Source organism: Somniosus microcephalus, chromosome 3 (assembly GCF_052327205.1).
Source record: "Somniosus microcephalus isolate GS21.2 chromosome 3, FLI_Smic_1.0, whole genome shotgun sequence".
NCBI classification, from domain to species: Eukaryota; Metazoa; Chordata; class Chondrichthyes; order Squaliformes; family Somniosidae; genus Somniosus; species Somniosus microcephalus.
The window spans coordinates 254,480,098-254,498,972 of NC_140989.1; positions in this window are offsets into that span (position 1 = coordinate 254,480,098).

Genomic DNA, 18,875 nt, shown 5'->3' on the forward strand with positions numbered 1-18,875 from the left:
AGGTTGGTCAGAGGTCGAACTCCAAACCATCGTCAACACCTTCACCGAAGTTTACGAGAGCATGGGCCTTACACTAAACAAAGGTCCTCTACCAACCTGCCCCCGCCACACAGTACTGCTCCCCTGATTATCAAAATCCACGACAAGGCCTTGGACAACATGGACCACTTTCCATACCTCGGGAGCCTACTGTCAACAAGGGCAGATGTCGACGACGAAGTCCAACACCGCCTTCAGTGTGCCAGTGCAGCCTTCGGTCGCCTGAGGAAGAGAGTGTTTGAAGAGCAGGACCTCAAACCCGGCACTAAGCTCATGGTCTACAGAGCAGCAGTGATACTCGCCCTGCTGTATGCCTCAGAGACATGGACTATGTACAGCAGGCACCTCAAAGCACTGGATAGGTACCACCAACGCTGCCTCCGCAAGATCCTGCAAATCCATTGGCAGGATAGGCGCACCAACATCATTGTTCTTGCTCAGGCCAACATCCCCAGCATCGAAGCTTTGACCACACTCAACCAGCTTCAATGGACGGGTCACATTGTCCGCATGCCCGATACGAGACTCCCAAAACAAGTGCTCTACTCGGAGCTCCGGCACGGCAAGAGAGCCCCAGGTGGGCAGAGGAAACGCTTCAAGGACACCCTCAAACCCTCCTTGAAAAAGTGTAACATCCCCATCGACACCTGGGAATCCCTGGCCCAAGACCGCACAAAGTGGAGGAGAAACATCCGGGAAGGCGCCGAACAGCTCGAGTCTCTTCGCCAGGAACAAGCGGAAGCCAAGCGCAGGCAGCACAAGGAGCGCACGTCAACCCAAGCACCCCACCCACCCACCCCTTCAACCACCGTCTGCCCCACCTGTGACAGTGGTCTAACCAAGGTTCTATACAAGTTTAACATAACTTCACTGCTTTTAAATTCTAGCCCTCTAGAAATGGATCCAGGTGCTTTGTTTTTTTTTAAGTGGCCTCCATTAACCGGCATCGCTACTTTTAGTGATTTGTGTATCAGTAGCCCAAAAGTTGTTTGGGCTTTACTATTGCTGTTCAGTGTGAGTTATCTCAGGCATTTAAAAGGATGTTACCTTACTCATTTTGCAAAAGCTTTACAATTTACTGTGTGCCTTAGAACAGTACACAGTGTATATACCGCTTGACCTCAAAGGTACATCTTGTATGATAAAAGCATGACAGAAATAATAGTACGTGCGATAGTGCGTGATGTGTGGGGCAAAAAAACCCAGCCGGGTGGCATAATGAAAAGGGTTAGGCAAAATGCTAAGCTCAGTTCTGGCAACGCAGAGAATCATGAGCTGCTACTATAAGAAGAGAAGATAAATTAGAGGACTGTTTCTTTTTAAACATGGAAATCATTCACATTTCTGAAATCCAAGCCTGGTAAAAATCCCAACATCTTTGAAAGTTACTTTACTATGCAGAGGTTAACATTAGCATGCAAATAAAATTTGATACATATTTGTTATTTAGCTCATGCTTTAAAAACATTAAGTACATTTGAATGTTATTCAGTGTTCAGAGTAGTACATGTAAAACTCGTACTTACAGTGAGTTACTGAGACCTAACTGTGTAGTTTGTTAATTTAGCACTGTGCACAAGGAAATGCATGACAGAGGGCCCCTTATTCAGTTGTAATTCTGGTCAAATCCTCGCTTGTGCTCAAAATGTCCACATGCTGTCTTAAGTTTGAAAGATATAGAATAGTCACTTGGCTAAGACCTTCTATGCTGGTGGAATCATTCCACGGTGTAGAGCAATGTAGTTTTCTAGTTTTAGGCGTAATAATAGAAAAATAACTTCACATGAGCAGAAAGCATCATGGGTTAACTAGTATAGAGGGTACAGCACATTTCTAAACCATCGAGAATAAGCAGCCTGAGCAAAATAAGGTGCAGGAATTAACTGTATTCCTGGAGACAATGGACGCTAGATGAGAATTGTATCACATGACTTTAGCAGTGTATAAATTTAAAATAATTAAGCAGAGTTACCATGGATATGGAAGTATAATGGAGAAATTGCTGAACAGAGAAACCTTGAACAGAGGTAGATGCATTGGGGAGAGATGAATGAAAGTTGGGAGAGTCCAGAATAAGGGACATAGGGGGAAAAATTGAGTTGCTTTACGTCTCCCGTTAGCGCCCCCACGGCGTGGTGCCACTAACGCCTCCCGCGAAATTCAGCGGGAGGTTAGCGGTAGCCGGTAGCGCCCCACGGTGCTGCGCCTCTGGTGATGACATAATCGCCATATGCAGCACCCCACTTGCGAACTTCGGCTCGCCCCCTGACCTATCACCAGATAATATGTCCGACAGGGTCAGGGTGGCGCTTTTGCAGCTGCGGTGGTGGTATTTAAAGGGGCAGGTGTCGGGTGGCCTTTTTTTTCTGGCTGCCTACCAGCACCTGCCCCCTTCCCCTCTTATATTCGGGGGTGCTGGCCGCGATTGCTCAGCCCGGCACTCTGCTTTCCTGGCACCCCGCTCCCCGGTGGTCCAGCACGGCCCCGGTGTGCATTGCGCTAGGCCCCTCCCCTTTAATCAGGGGAAGGAGGCCTGTAATACTGCAGCGCTATGTGCCGACGCATGTGGTGCTGTTGCACTTAGTGCCGCGATATTCACTGGTAGTGCCCCCTGCTTGGGGTGCTAGCACTGAATTTACGGTGCAGGGGTGCTAACTTTTTCAGGGCGCTATAAGTAGCATGCGAAGGTAGCGCCCCAAAGAAAGCGCCACCAAATTTTTCCCCCATAACCTCAAAATTAGAGCTTGGCCGTTCAGGAGTGAAATCAGGAAGCACTTCTTCACACAAAGGGTGGTGGAAATCTGGAACTCTCTCCCTCAAAAAGCTGTTGAGACTGGGGGGCAATTGAAAATGCAAAAACTGAGATGGATAGATTTTTGTTAGGTAAGGGTAGATGAAGTTAAGATACGGATCAACCATGATCATTAAATGGCGGAACAGGATCGAGGGGCTGAATGGCCTACTCCTGTTCATATGTTCCTATAATTCTTCCTATATTGTACTCTAGTGGCCTGGGAGATGCAGCTTAGACTTAGGACACTGATGATCAACTTCAGGTCGTCCTAAGCTTCCATCCAGCGAGCTGACCCGATGTAAGTTACCGTGGACGCTTACATTATCATGACTGATATATCAATATAAGATAAGGCAGAAGAAACATCTTGCATTTCTGAATAAAGTATTGAAGTTGCTGACACTAGACTCTCAGATCTATTAATTAAGATTATGGCCACTCTAGCTAATATTAGTCCATTTCTACTTTAGTTTATCTATTCACAGTAGTTTATCATGTCTTTGAATCAGTGCTATATTAACATTTTGTCTGTTTTCAAGTCCCCTCCTTCCAGTTTTGCACTTACATTATCCTTCATCTTAGCTGGGATGAGTGGAATGATTTGGAAGATGGCAAGGAACACAATTGGTTCAACAGACACCATCAAAGTTGTTTCATGATTGACTTATTCCCCCATAGGGGGGAAAAAAGGTTGGATTTACACAAAAGTTTATTACCTCTCTCAAACATTTTAATTGCTTCACATACAATAAATTATTGACCAGACAATCTATTTATGGTGCTGTTGGTTGAGGGAGGAATGACAACCAAGGACAGAAGAATATAGAAAGGGAAAGCTTAGTCAGTTTTTTCATAATTTTTGTCTTTCAAATTTCCTCCCTTCTTATCTCCAAGGCACTGATTTACACTGTGGATGGATCGATGGGCACCCCCAGCTCTTTAGCACCTTACCTAAGACACTATTCTATATCTGTCAGCCTCAGGGTTGCCAACACTGGTTGGATGTATTCCTGGAGGGTTCATCACGTATGAATATGTGAAAAATGCTGGAGAGGGAAGGATCATTTTTTTCCATCCAGCACATCCCACTATTAAGACATTCTCTACCCATCCGGGTCCATTTAATCTCCTGGGAGAGGCGGAAAACCCAAGGACAATTGAGGGTGAAGGATCTGGAAAATTCTTCTCTGACCACCCGCCCACTTCAAGTAGCCATTTTCCCATCTCCTATATTTTATAACTAATAAATTAAAGTGTTCAAAGAAAATGCAAAAAAACACACCGTTTTTATTTAACACCCCTATGATTTTTTTCCTGGGTTGCTCGCCGCAATGTCCAGGAGATTGATCTTTAATTCCTGGAGATTCCAGGACAATTCAGGAGGGTTGGTAACCCTAATCAGCCTTGAGACAGCCAAGCCCAATTCTATCCTCACCTGATATCTACATACATGCACCTTCCAGCAGGGACCACTGAATAGCGATCAGTAATCGGAATATTGTCGGATTTTGCTTTTCCCTCCTCAGACGAGGGTCACTCTGGCCAGTTGTATGCACCACTGTCCTGGCTGAGATCAGCAAAACTCAGTATGAACCTGGGACGATACCAGACTATATGGCTCAATATTACACTATGTGGTGTGTTTATTGAGTGTCTATAGGAGATTTTTTCTCTCTTACTGACCAATCAGTGCTACGATGAGTAAAAGTCATTACCAATAATTGTCTCTCAGTGTTCCTGCAACATCATTCCTTTGCACTTGGTATCCCAGAGCCGAATAAAGATGGACTTTAAGTTGACCGTGCTGAAAGAAAATTCATCCGATTTGCTCTTTGAGGAGCTTAATCTTCTGTTCTCTAATTGACAGCGCTTGGAGTTTGCAATCTGATACTTGCTGCCAACCCTCCACAGAGAATCCCACTAACGTCCTCTCAGGGCCTGGTTTTTAAATGGAGATGTTGCTTGGTGGATCCCAACTGTGGTGCAGAACATAGAATATTTGACAACATTTATAATATTTTGTTTTATAAAGAGAGGTGGCAAGTAAAACGATATGAAGCTTCATCATTGGTGTTGTCACTAGGCTTATTTAGCATATTAGTACCAATAATAAGCAATACACTAAGGAAAATTGCACTTAAGCCAATGCATTAATTAACATTGCGCAATGCATTTCTTCTGTAATTGCTCCCATCACTACCATCATCACTAACAGACCTGTAACTACCAGCATTTTATCCTGGTAGTTATACAGTTAAAAGCGCTCTCACCAGAATAAAATCTTTAATTACATTGTTGCGTGTTCGTCACAGTTCAAATGAACATAGTATGAATATTTCACACACCCTCCGTTGGATTTTACTGAATAAATCTAATGGTAGGGGAATTTATCCCTCAACCAATTGCTAAAAAAACAGATTATCGGGCTATTATCTCATTACTGTTTGTGGGACCTTGTGTGCAAATTGACTGCTGTGTTTCCTATATTACAAGTGACTACACTTCAAAAGTACTTAATTGGCTGTAAAGTGCTTTGGGACATCCTGAGGTCGTGAAAGGCTCTCTATAAATCCAAGGTGCTATATAAATCCAAATTCTTTCTTCTTCGATGACGCTGCCATTGTACGTTTTTGTAAAGTAGTAAGCAGCTGCACATAAGTTACTAGATTGCTATTCAGGTTCAGGACTAATGTTGTAAGACACTGCTGAAAAGACTGCTGCTTTTTGTTCCCCTGCAGACAGGAGGAGGCTCGAATGGAGCATAAACGCCGGCATGGACTGGTTGGGCCGAATGGCCTGTTTCTGTGCCGTATATCTTATGTAATCCATATAATAAATAGGAAAATAACTCCTTTAGGATTCATCATACAGATCTGTATCTGTTGATTAATCCATCCTGATTATGTACCGTTTAAGCACAGGTTACATCCAGTGCCAATTGTGTATTGTACAGCCTATGGCTAGAGCATTTTCTTAAGCTATAAATGCCTCTTACTACATTATTGTATGTCCTGGTGGTCCTGTTTCTAAATTAGTCTGAGTATATAGGAATTAAAAATTGAATGTGAATGTCTGAAATTGTCTGAAAGTCATGAGCCGCGATTTCGCCGACCAAGGCAGGTCCAGGGCAGCCGGGGCCGATGTTGGGGTCCCAGCCTGCTGCCGACTGTAGCCGCACTCTCCAAGTGATTTTACGTTAATAGGGCTTGTTAAACCCACCCTGCGAGGTTCCCGGCCAATTAAAAGGAAGTGGGTCTGATGATGTCATTTGATGATGCATCATCAGCTGGTTTCCTGAAAGGGGCCATGTCCAAATTTATTTTGACAGTTGTCCTTTCAGTGTTCTACAGCAGTTGAGGTGCTGTAAACACTGACAAGCACTGCACAAAGGTGCATGGCTGCACCCAGGCTCTCCCATGACTCCCTCCATATGCTCCCTCCATGGGAGATCAACGCAGCCTGGTTGCACATTGCACAGGAGGGCACAAGCAGGGATGTCGTCAGGATGACCAGGGTGCAGTGGCGCAAGCCTTTCAATGATCTGAGTAGATCACGGAACGCTACTGCAAAGCCACACTCAACCTCATCCTGCTGTGCCACTCATCACATCCACATCACTCTACCTTCCCTACCCTACTCCTGCACATCCTTACTCCCACCAACTTACCTTGCACCTCCACCCATCTCTCTCTATCTACATTATCACTTCCCCATCTCACTAGCCACCCTTCACACTCACCCTCATCCTACTGCAAGCATACGAACTAACAACACACAAGGATAGGAACATTGGGTGGTTTAGCCAATTTTCATGTGAAGCTTCTGTTAATGTGTTGTCAAACATTGAAATCTATATTTTCAACATTTTAACTTATTGGACAGATCTGTGCTCACCTTTGGAAGTGTCTTAGTGCGTTCCAGTAAATGTTGAGACATAACTCCTCCCCCCCCCCCCCCAATTGTGATGAGTGTGAAAGGAATGGCTTAGACATTGTAGGGTTGCTTTAAGGTGTAGGTGGTTTGCTTTGGTGGTTTGAATCACCCCTCCTACTTAGTTCTATACGATAGGAATTACGGTGAACAGGATTGGAACACAGACAAGCTTTTCAGATTCAACTGTATGGTGTTTAATAAGGTTAACACACACACCCACCTCCAGCACATAAAATGCCTGGTGGCGTAAAACAAACAGTACAACAATACAACTTGGCCCATCGAATAGGCCCCTGCCTCGTATTAAGACGCCTAAAATCACGCTGTGTTCCAATACAGAGAGTAACATGGACTTGTCCCACAAACCCCAGAACATATACTATATAATATACACACAGAATCTCCCCACTAAACCCCTCTGGATTGGTTGGGACATGCAATACCCCCTCACACATTACCAGTGGTCTTAAGGATGCATGGGTTTAGACAATGCTCACCCCGATTGTCCGTTTTCTTGCTCACTGCTTCCCTGTGTAGAACGAGTCTCCTGGTTCCGTATCACTGATGCAGTATCCAAGTCCCAGTTTCGAGGTTCGTTCCTACAGTCGAAGAGCAAAGCAAGGCTCTTGTCGCTCGTGGTGGTTTAGAGTAAGCGAGAGAGGGAGAAAAATGGCCAAAGCTGCCTTCTCTGTATACCTTAAAATTCTGGTCTGTGATGTCTTTTAAATCACCCTTCTTTGTCTGGTTCCCACCTTTGAGTCTGGGCCTCCCCCCCCCAACTCTTGTATTCCAATACACACCCAGTAATCCAAACCACAGGACATGTACAGGGCTGGGGTATGGAAGACAATTCCTTATCTTGTCTCCCCCTCCCTGTGGTTCATATTTGATGTGATTTAGTCTTACTGCTGATGCGTTTTGCCCAAGGTTAAAGTGTTTTTCTTTGAGGCCAGGAAGTCTATTGTTCCAGTGAAACTGGCATCGTGGTCTTATCCAATTGAAGATCCATCAAAACCCATTAAAACACGAAGTCTCATTGTCCAAAGTTAAATCACCTATCCACAGTTAAATCACCTATCGAGACGCTCATTGTCCAAAGCAAATGTCTTTTCCATAGTTAAATTGAAACTCACAGGTGTGCCTGTGCTTCTAGGTCCAACTGCACCACGCCCCTACCACTGGGCCAAAGGGACTGCTGGTCAAAGAGCAGTAACAATCATACAAATCCTTGGGGCCTGCTCCGATGCTTACAATGGTGCTGGTGTAGGGTGGTGTCAACCTGGTGCATCATGTGGCAGCCAGGGTTTACAGCATCAAGTGAAGTAAATCTGGCCATGGTGATGCCATCGCTGGCCTCCCGGGCAGCAATGTTGTCGAGTGCTGATGCCCTGTGTCCTGTGCCGCATCAGGTGATTGCGGAGAAGGTTGGTGATGTTGTTGGTGATGTTGGTGTGCATGGTGATATTGGAGTTGGGGCTGATCGTCAAGGGATTCAGATGACCAAGGTGAGATTTTTTTTAAGGGTACCGATGTTGCTGGAGTTTTTCCAGTGTTTTCTGTTGTTATTGCTGGAATAGATGGCAGCTGAAGTTGAGATGACAGAAGCAATCTGTCAATGGTGAGAGAGCTTGCTCCAAGGAGGTAACAGTGGATAGAGAGTTTACTCCAAACACTTCCAAACTGCATTGTAAAGGAATGAGCCATACCTATTCAGAAAAATACACCATCCTATGAACAGAATTCTGACTTTATTAAAACATGACAAACTGGGTTTAAAAATCTAAAAGCCTCAATGACACAAAGCTATAAATACAGGCTTCTGAGATAAGATGGGTTGTTAACACAAAGCTGTAACAGAATACAGGCTTTTGAAATGGGAATTGGTTGTTGACACTGAAACAATGGTCCTATTGAAGCAAAGGGTTGGAGCTTCCAAGAAGTCTGCAGTTTGGAAAGAACACAATAGCTATACCCAGTTTAAAGTGTTATAAACTAACACTTCAAACAGAAACACAGAACATTAAAGAACCATATTCCTTCATATATATGACATCAAATGAAAGACAGGAGACATAAGTCTGTAAAAAAAACAATTGAGGTGGCTAGCAAAACAATCATGTACTTGGTTGAAGTGTTTTTAATTTACATGTTGTAAAAGATACAAACAGAAGACTTCGTAAATATGACATCAATAGATGCACCAAGCAATCACATGGTTTTTGTATTGAACTTGGAACACATAGGAGATGCAAAGTCTGCTTACAATCAGCTAAGGTGATTTAAGAATTGAATAGAAGCCCTTCGTAAAAATGGCATCAAATAGATACATCTGTTATAACCATTTTTTATGATAAGTTTTGAACACCTACACAGCAGACAGAATTCTGCAAGCTAACAGCTGAATTGACAGTGAGAATAGAAAGAAGCCAATAGAAAGATGACTAGAGATAATTAGTTTACATCATCAGAAAACTTCAAAGGTTATACCACTGAAAAAAGGGTATAAAATATAGAACTTTCAAATAGGAAGTCAGAAGTCGCTGAAAGGGGCAAAGCGATTCTCACTCTTCAGAGGCAGGCTCTGTAAGTTTTTAACTCTTTGCATCTCAGGGATCAAAAAGGTACTTTTATTTGATTTTGGTGGATATCCTGGATTAGAAATAAGTAAGAAATGTAAAAATGTAACTAAGTTAAGATTTGAGAATAAGGATCTCTGAGAATAAGAATTGTAAGCTATTTGTTTTTGGAACTGTTAAAGTTGCGATTGAATCACCAGCTGTTAACTACATGTCGGTTCTCTAATAAATCTATATATTTTTTAGAATTGTCTCACATAGTACTTCTGTATCAAACTCGTGAACTCAATCTCTGTACACTCTTTGGTGAAGAGTTGCAGAATTCTGGGGGAGTTTTCCGGACCCTCATAATATCCGTAAGGTTACAGTCTAGTTAAACTTATTAAAAGTGCTATCTGGAGGACAGTAACATCTTCAAGTCATTCCTTTCCTTTAGGGAAAGATAGTCTGGACCTTCAGACCCAATTAAGCATCTTATAGGATTCGGCTATCTCTAACTTTAGTTGAAGGTGAACGTCTGGGGAATATGCCTGATCTGGGGTAGCTTGAAAATGGCTAGGACTAGTAATTATCCCTTCAGCATAAAGCTCAATAGTGTCTTCCAAGTCCTGAAGGCTCAAGCTTCTGACTTTGGATAGTGAACAGCTGCAAAATGGTAGCTTTCATACCACTTTTGCAGCTGTCACCTATTCACAGCAATGGGGAGACATAGTGAACCCTACCTACTTACCTGACGTTATGACGTGAACGCCAGTAAAAATGTGGTAAAATAGAAAAAGGCTGGCAAAATAGTAGGTAACAAGCTCTTAACAAGCAGTTAAGTATCTTAAATGCCTCCCCTGCCGCTTGGTGTCGGGTCTGTTCTGAAATCGCAGACCCGACACCTGGGAAACTTACATGGAGGCAAGTTCGAGCGGGCTCCCAACCCGCTGTCAATCATTTTGATTTTACCCCCGAACCCGCCCTCTGAGCGTTGGCAAAATCATGGCAATGGGTTCAAGCCCCACTACAGAGACTTGAGCACATAATCTAAGATGACAATCCAGTGCAGTACTGAGCGAGGTGGCGTCTTTTAGATGGGACATCTACCCTCTCAGAAGGACATAAAAGATCCAATGGCACTATTCAAAGAAGAGTAAGGGAATTCTCCTGGTGTCCTGGCCAATATTTATCCTGCAAACAACATCACTAAAACACTTTATCTGGTCATTATCACATTGTGGTTTGTGGGAGCTTGCTGTGGGAAAATTGGCTGCTGCATTTCCTACATTACAACAGTGACTACACTTCAAAAGTACTTCATTGGCTGTGAAGTGATTTGGGAGTCCTGAGGTTGTGAAAGGCGCTATATAAATGCAAGTCTTTCTTAATGTCAGAAAACAATTCACTATTGTGTGGAAGCAGTTTTAGAAGATTGTTTATAACTGCTCTGCTGGCACTAAAGTGGGAATGGGGAGGAGCGGGAAGCAAATAACCCTTAATTTGAGGTCAGCAGCCTCACCACCTGGTCCAAAATGTCAGTTCACGTGGTGACTTTTAATTCGTGGAACATATTCCTTCAGGATCTTCTGTAATCCTGCACAATACATGTTACCAGCTGCTGTTGACACATTTGGATTCCTGTCAACGCTTCATAATATTTTTGTGAACTGTAATAATGGAATCAGATATCAGTCTCAACGCTGCCATTCTCTTCATTCTATGGTACAACTGACACTATTCAATCTGTACTGCTTATTTCACGATTGCCTTTCTGGCAAGTGTTTCAGCTCGGAGCTCCAGTGCTGAATTTTCCTATATTCCATCACAGAACTGCTTTGGCGGATGTCATAAAACTGCTTTGAAGGATTTGCTTCAATCTGCCATATTGTAGCTGTTTAATTATCACAGAATTACTTACAATAAAGTGTTTTTTTCCAACTTCCATGTGGATGTGTGCACTGGGAAATCTAATTAAACCTATATATTAAAATGGTTATACTACTTATCACATAAGAATTGCTCTCAGAGTCACAGAACACTGAAGAATTAGACTGGATAGTATTGTTATATTTTTGAGTCCTTTTACCCATTCTTACTCCAGATATATCCTTGGCTTTTATGTCTCCATCTGCTTATGACCATGTATCCTTCAGATTGTTCATACTTATCCCAATATCTAGGCCATTTGATAGTGATCCCAGGATAATGATCAGAAAACCCTTATTTAGATTTGCTTTAACTACAGGTTCAATCCTGTGCCTCTATAGGACCATCTTCATGTTATCAAGAAGTGGCAGAATGACACAACCAAGGCACGCAATTCAAACAAAACTTGCTATGTGATTGGTTTGGATAGGTGCTTGTTTGGTAGCTTTCATTTTACATTTATGATTCCTTGCTTTTTGGTCTTAAATTGCCAACCTAATTTATTGAATAGTAACTGAAGAAGTGAATAAATAAGAGGATTATGTATAACTGCAGGAAATGTTAGGGTAAAAGACATTAATAAACGTGAAGAATGGGCATATAATTAGCAAATGTATTTCAACATAGATAAGTGTGGGGTATTATATTTTGGTAAGAAAAATAAGGAGGTCAGGTATTACTTGGAAAATAAGACGAATAGAGGATCAAATTAATCTGGGAGTATGAATACACAAATCACTAAAAGTAGCGACGCAGGTTAACAAGGCCACAACAAAAGCAAACCAAGCACTAGGGTTTATTTCTAGAGGGATAGAATTGAAAAGTAGAGAAGTTATGCTAAACTTGTATCAAATCTTGGTTAGACCACGCTTGGAGTACTGTGTACATTTCTGGTCGCCATATTATAAAAAGGATATAGTGACACTGAGTGGGGTGCAACAAAGATTTACAAGATCATACCAGAACTGTGAGGTTATATCCATCAGGAAAGGATGAACAGACTGGGTATCTTTTCTCTTGATAAGAGAAGGCTGAATGGTGATGAAATAGAAGCCTTTAAAATTATGAAAGGTTTTGATAGAGTAGACACAGAAAGAATGTTTCCACTTGTGGGGAAGAGCAAAACTAGAGGCCACCAATATAAGATAGTCACCAAGAAATCAAATAGGGAATTCAGAAGAAACTTCTTTACCCAGAGAGTGGTGAGAATGTGGAACTTACTACCACAGTGGGAGCGGTTAAGGCGAATAGTATAGATGCATTTAAGGGGTGGGTAGATAAGCATAAGAGGGAGAATGGAATAGAGGGTCATGCTGATAGAGTTAGATGAGGAAGGATGGGAGGAGGCTTGAGTGGAGAATAAAAGCTGGCATGGACTGGTTGGGCCAAATGGCCTGTTTATGTGCTGTATATTCTATGTAATTCAATGTAATTATGCTAATGCCTCTTAGAAGAAAAATAATAAATAGTTGGCAAACTTTATGCTGAACTATATTTTTATTATATATATGTGTAGCTAGTTTTTTATATTCTCACTCGCTATGTAAGTGTCCTAGGTTAGCTAATTCTCATCAGTGATACAGTATAGCCTGCCTTCCTTCACAGGCTCTAGCTTAAACAGCTCCTGGCTAATAAGTACCCCCAGAGAGTTACGGGGGCTCCTTGAAATCAATAACTCAAAAAGAGTTGCAAAGCAAGCACATCTGCAACAATCACATGGAATGTTTATGTTTGAATAGTATGGCTTGGTTCCTTCCTCAAGCAAAATTGCGCAGAGTCGACCATAGCAACATTTGTATCAATATAAGCTGGGATGGGGTTTCTGTGCGTGAGCCTGATTTTTAATTCCTTATGTACTGTGACTGACTGAACTAAAGGAGTCAATACCAAGCTAAAACTAAGCAAAAACAGTTCATTTTTGTCACAATTGTTATCTGAGCTTAAACCATTAGGGTGTCATTTTGTGGCAAGCATGCAGGCGATAGATTTTACATGGCTATGTTTAAGAACGTTGTACTGTGTGTTTCTGTGCAGATATATTAGGAGATTGACATTTTTCTCAGCAGATTCTATGAAAACATCTTGCCTTCCAAAAGGAGCATTTTAAATTCAATTTCTTTCAGTGTATTATACAGCAATGTATTTAATGTATAATTACTAACCACAAGGCTGTGGCTTAATTCCAAAGCCCAATACCATCAGAAGTACTACATTATTCCAGTTCCATAATCCAGAATTCCCTAGATTCTAGAGCAGTTCCCAAGGATTGGAAGGTAGCAAACTTAACCCCGCTATTTAAGAAAGGAGGAAGAGAAAAAAACGGGGAACTATAGGCCAGTTAGCCTGACATCAGTAGTAGGCAAAATGCTAGAATCTATTATTAGGTACGTGGTAACAAGGCACTTAGAAAATCATAATATGATTAGGCAGAGTCAATATGGTTTTATGAAAGGGAAATCGTATTTGACAAATCTGTTAGAATTTTTTGAAGATGTAACTGGTAGGATGGATAATGGGGAAACCAGTGGATGTGTTGTATTTGGATTTTCAAATATTCAATTCAGTTCAATTCAATTCAATTCAATTTTATTTGTCATATATGCAGCAGACGTGTGTACTGCACAATGAAATGTTGATTTTTACGAGTCCTCCCAACATTGGAATAAATATGGCATAACAATGATAAAAATACTAATAGAAATACAATAATAATAAAGCATTCGATAAGGTGCCACACAAGAGGTTATTACAAAAATTAGGACTCATGATATTGGGGATAATATATTAGCATGAATTGAGGATTGGCTAATGGACAGAAAACAGAGAGTAGGAATAAACAAGACTTTCAGGTTGGCAGGCTGTAACTAGCAGGGTACCGCAAGGACCAGTGCATGGGCCTCAGCTATTTACAATCTATATTAATGACTTAGATGAAGGGACTGAGTGTAACATATCCAAGTTTGCTGGTGATACACAGTTAGGTGGGAAAGTAAGCTGTGAGGAGGATGCAAAGAGGCTGCAGAGAGATATAGACTAAGTGGGCAAGAACATGGCAAATGGAATGCAATTTGTGGAGGTGTGAAGTTATCCACTTTAGTAGGAAAAACAAACAGCAGAATATTTTTGAATTCTGAGAGACTGGGAAATGTTTGCATTCAGAGGGACCTGGGTGTCCTTGTACATTTATCACAGAAAGTTAACATGCAGCTACAGCAAGTAATTAGGAAAGCAAATGGTATGTTAGCTTTTATTACAAAGGGATTTGAGTATGAGTAAAGAAGTCTTACTGCAATTATACAGGGCATTGGTAAGGCCACACCTGGAGTACTGTGTACAGTTCTGGTTTCCTTACCTAAGGAATGACATACTGGTTCCTGGGATGAGGGGATTGCCATATGAGGAGAGATTGAGTAGACTAGGCCTATATTCCTTAGAGTTTGGAAGAATGAGAGGTTGAAGGGATAATTACTAGTCCTAGCCCCTTTAGGGCTACCCTGGATCAGGCGTATTCCTCAGACATTCACTTTCAACTAAAGTTTGAGGTCGCCGAATCCTAAAGATGCTTAATTGGGTCTAAAGGTCTGGACTATCTCTCCCTAAAGGAAAGGAACAACCTGAAAATATTACCGTACTCCAGATAGCACCTTTAATAAGTTTAGCTAGACTGTAACATTCCAGATATTATGAGGGTCTGGAAAACTCCCTCAGAATTCTGCAACTCCTCACCAAAGAGTGTACAAAGATTGAGTTCGCGAGTTTGATACTGAAGTCTTATGTGAGACAATTCTAAAAATATATAGGGCTAGATTTTCAGTATAGACAGTTTTGGGGCGCTAAGCTTAGCGCCCGCCCGAAGTTAGCGCCCGCCCCAAAGTAGCGCCCCGTTGCCGGAAATTCAGTGGCTTCGCCCTAAGAGGTTGGTGGAGCGCTAAAAGAGGCGTTCCACTAGTATCTTTAGGCGCTAAGCCGGCGGTGGAGAGCGCAACACCCGAGCTCGGGCGCAGCGCACGGCAGACACTCTGGTGCCAGTGAGCTCTTAAAGGGGAAAGGTGCATGTGTTTTTTTCAAAGGCAACGTCTGGGAGGAGGATGATGATGATGATGATGAGGAGGAGGTGGAGGAGGTGGAGGAGGTGGAAGAGGAAGAGGAGGAGGAGGAGGAGGAGGAGGGGGAGGAGGAGGAGGAGGGGGAGGAGGAGGAGGAGGAGGAGGAGGAGGAGTGATGATGTGGTGGCCGGAAACATAAATACACCGTTCACAACAACACACTGGATACTTCCACACAACACATGCAGAGTGCCTTTTATAGGAGTGCCCTTTAATTTGCGCTCCCCAGGGTGTGTTGCGTTCCATTTTACAAACGCTCTGGACGCCAGCCGCATAATGGGGCGGTCCGACTGAAGTTTGGATTCGGGGCGGCCAAAGGGCGTTGCACGAGGATGTGACGTCATTTTCTGCGCGCGCATCCGGGCGGCCGCTAAACTTTGCGCCGGCGCTAACGGGCAACTTAATTTGGGGCGGGGCGCAAACTGCGCTGCGCCCAGGCGCTACACGCATAGCGCCCGAAAATCACTTCTCTTAAGGCGCTAACTGCTGGCGCAAGCAACTGAAAATCTAGCCCATAGACTTTAGAGAACCGACATGTAATTTACAGTTGGTGAGTCAATCGCAACATTAACAGCTCCAAAAAGAGAAAGCTTACAATTCTATTATCAGAGAACTTTACTCTCAAATCTTAACTTCGCTACAGTTTTACAGTTCTTAGATTTCTACAGGATATCCACCAAAATCATATACCTTTGATCCCTGAGGTACAAAGAGTTGGAGACTTACAGAGTTGCCTCTGAAGCCGAGAATCTCTTTGCCCCTTTAAAGCGAGTCTACTATCCCATTTGAGAGTTCAATATTTATATCCTTTTCCAATGGTATTTCCTTTAAGGTTTTCTGCCGATGTAAGCTAATTATCTCTAGTCATTTTTCTGCTGACCTCTGCAATTCTCACAGTCACCTCAGCTGGTAGCATTACAGAATTATGTCTCTTCTCTAGGTGTTCTAAGTTTACCATAAAAAGCGGTGTTACGGCAGGTGTGTTTTACTTGATGTCACTTTTACGAAGGCAGATGTTTGTGCTTCTTTACAAGGTGTAAATTAGAACACCTTGTCCAGAATGAACCATTGTTTTGTTCCCAAAGGTCAGCCTGCCAGAGCCTTTAACCTTCTGTTTCAATAAGGTTATTGATTCAGTGTCAACAACTGTCTTATCTCTATAGCCAGAATACTTTCACAGTTTTTTCATCGTTCGGTTTCTAGATTTCCAGACCCAGTTTGTCATGTTTTAATAAAGCCAGAATTATTTCATAGAATGGTGTATTTTTCTGAATGGGTTATGTGGCTGATTCCTTCACAAGGTGATCTAATTGAAACATAACATTTTTAAGGGGCTTGACAGGGTTAATGCTGGGAAAATGTTTCCCATGGCTGGGGAATCTAGAACACGGGGTCAGAGTCACAGAATAAGCGGTTGGCTATTTAGGACTGAGATGAGGAGAAACTTCTTCACTCAAAGGGTTGTGAATCTTTGGAATTCTCTACCTCAGAGCGCTGTGGATGCTCAGTCGTTGAGTATATTCAAGACAGAGGTCGATACATTTTTGGGAACAAAGGGAATTAAGGGATATGGGGATAGTGCGGGAAGGTGGAGTTGAGGTAGAAGATCAGCCATGATCTTGTTGAATGGTGGAGCAGGCTTGAAGGGCCAAATGGCCTACTCCTGCTCCTATTTCTTATGTTTTTATGTTAAGAGGTACGAAACAGGCTGGAGTTTCTTCAATGAGCTCCTCTGATTTGATTAGATCACTCTCCTACCTGACCCTCTTAACACAGCCTGTGGCCCCGGGACAGTCAAATAATTTTCACACTAAATTTGAAGCATTGCGTGGAGAACATCGGAGCCAGGGAAGGAGTTTGCACGTAATTGAATTGTGGATGAAATCTGACCATGGAGCAGGAGCACCATGAAATCAAGGGATGTGCTCTTCAGTGGAAGCTGTGTACATCTGTGTGTGACTGTGACCTTGGTGGAGTGTGAAATCCATTAACCCTTTCAGTTACCCGACAGCAATATTTGGGATGTGTCTTTGCTTTAAGTCCTTTTGCTTTTTTTAAAAAAAAGGCACCAAACAAAACTCATTGCATAAGCCTCAAACTGCAAAGCCCATCAGCGTAACTAAATCATCACTGAGGGACCACTGGGGTATTTGCTTCTAATAGATATCCTATTCATCTATATATATCTCTATCTCTATCTATCTAATCTGTCTCTATCAATATCTGTATATATCTATCTTATTGTTGCTCAGATCCCTTATTCTCTTAACCAGTGACACTTCCTCTGCAGAATTGCAGTGCTCAGGCAATAAATTGCACCTCCTGTAAGAATTTTGCAGGATGTTGCCGAGTCAAATCACTTGCCCTAAGTATAGTGCCTTTTCCAGTAACGCTCTGCTGAATAAAACCTGGGTATACTGCATTATGATGTGAAGGTATTACGTGATATGATTCTGCACCACTTTTACCTTTATTACCCTTTCACTTCCATTACACATTCTTGTAATAATAAAAATTCAAAAATAAAAGTGTTACATAATTTACAGTTTATTTTAAAAAGTAACGCATCTGGCAGTGAGTTTAAAGCAATCATTGAATTGAGTGCTTCTGCTTCTCTGTTGTCACTTACAGCATCAGAGCCACTCAATTAAGTTTACTACCTTATAACTCAGCCCCCTTGTATCCTTTCTGCACTTAATACTGTGGAAGTTTCATTTGAAATAAGTTTGTGTTTTTTTAAGGAATTTGTGAGTGCTGTCACTTACGCTGGTTGCAATAGACCTACCTGACCAGTGATGATTCAACCACCCAGATATTAACCATTGCTTATGAGGTCATGTTTGGTCAGAATCAAACAACAACAACTACTTACATTTTTATAGCGCCTTTAACTTAGTAAAGCATCCCAAGGCGCTTCACAGGAGTGTTACCAAACAAAAGTTGACACCGAGCCACATAAGGAGATATTAGCACAGGTGACCAAAAGCTTGGTTAAAGAGGTAGGTTTTAAGGAGCCTCTTAAAGGGAGAGAGAGAGGTGGAGAGGCTTAGGGAGGGAATTCCAGAGCTTTGGGCCCAGGCAGCTGAAGGCACAGTTGCCAATGGAAAAGCGAAGGAAATCAGGAATGCACGACAGGCCAGAATTGGAGGAATGCAGAGTTATTGGAGAGTTGTAGGGCTAGAGGAGGTTACAGAGATAGGGAGGGGAGAGGCACAGGAGGGATTTTTTAAATTTCAAATTTCAAGTTAAAATTGGAATTAGAAAGCTCGCAGTCAGTTTAAATAAAGTATTGATTAAAAGAGTAAAAATATAGAAGTGTGTTCGTTCAGTGGTATTACAGTCTGTTTGAAATGACATTCACAAATGACATTCTGGAATAAAAGCTAGTACAGGTAGACTATCCTTTATCCGAAAACCTCGGGACCAGCCGTGTTTCGGTTTTCGGATTTCGGAAGGTGGGTCGGCGGGGGGGGGGGTCGGCGGGGGTCCACGGGGGGGTCGGGGTGGCGGGGGTCCGCG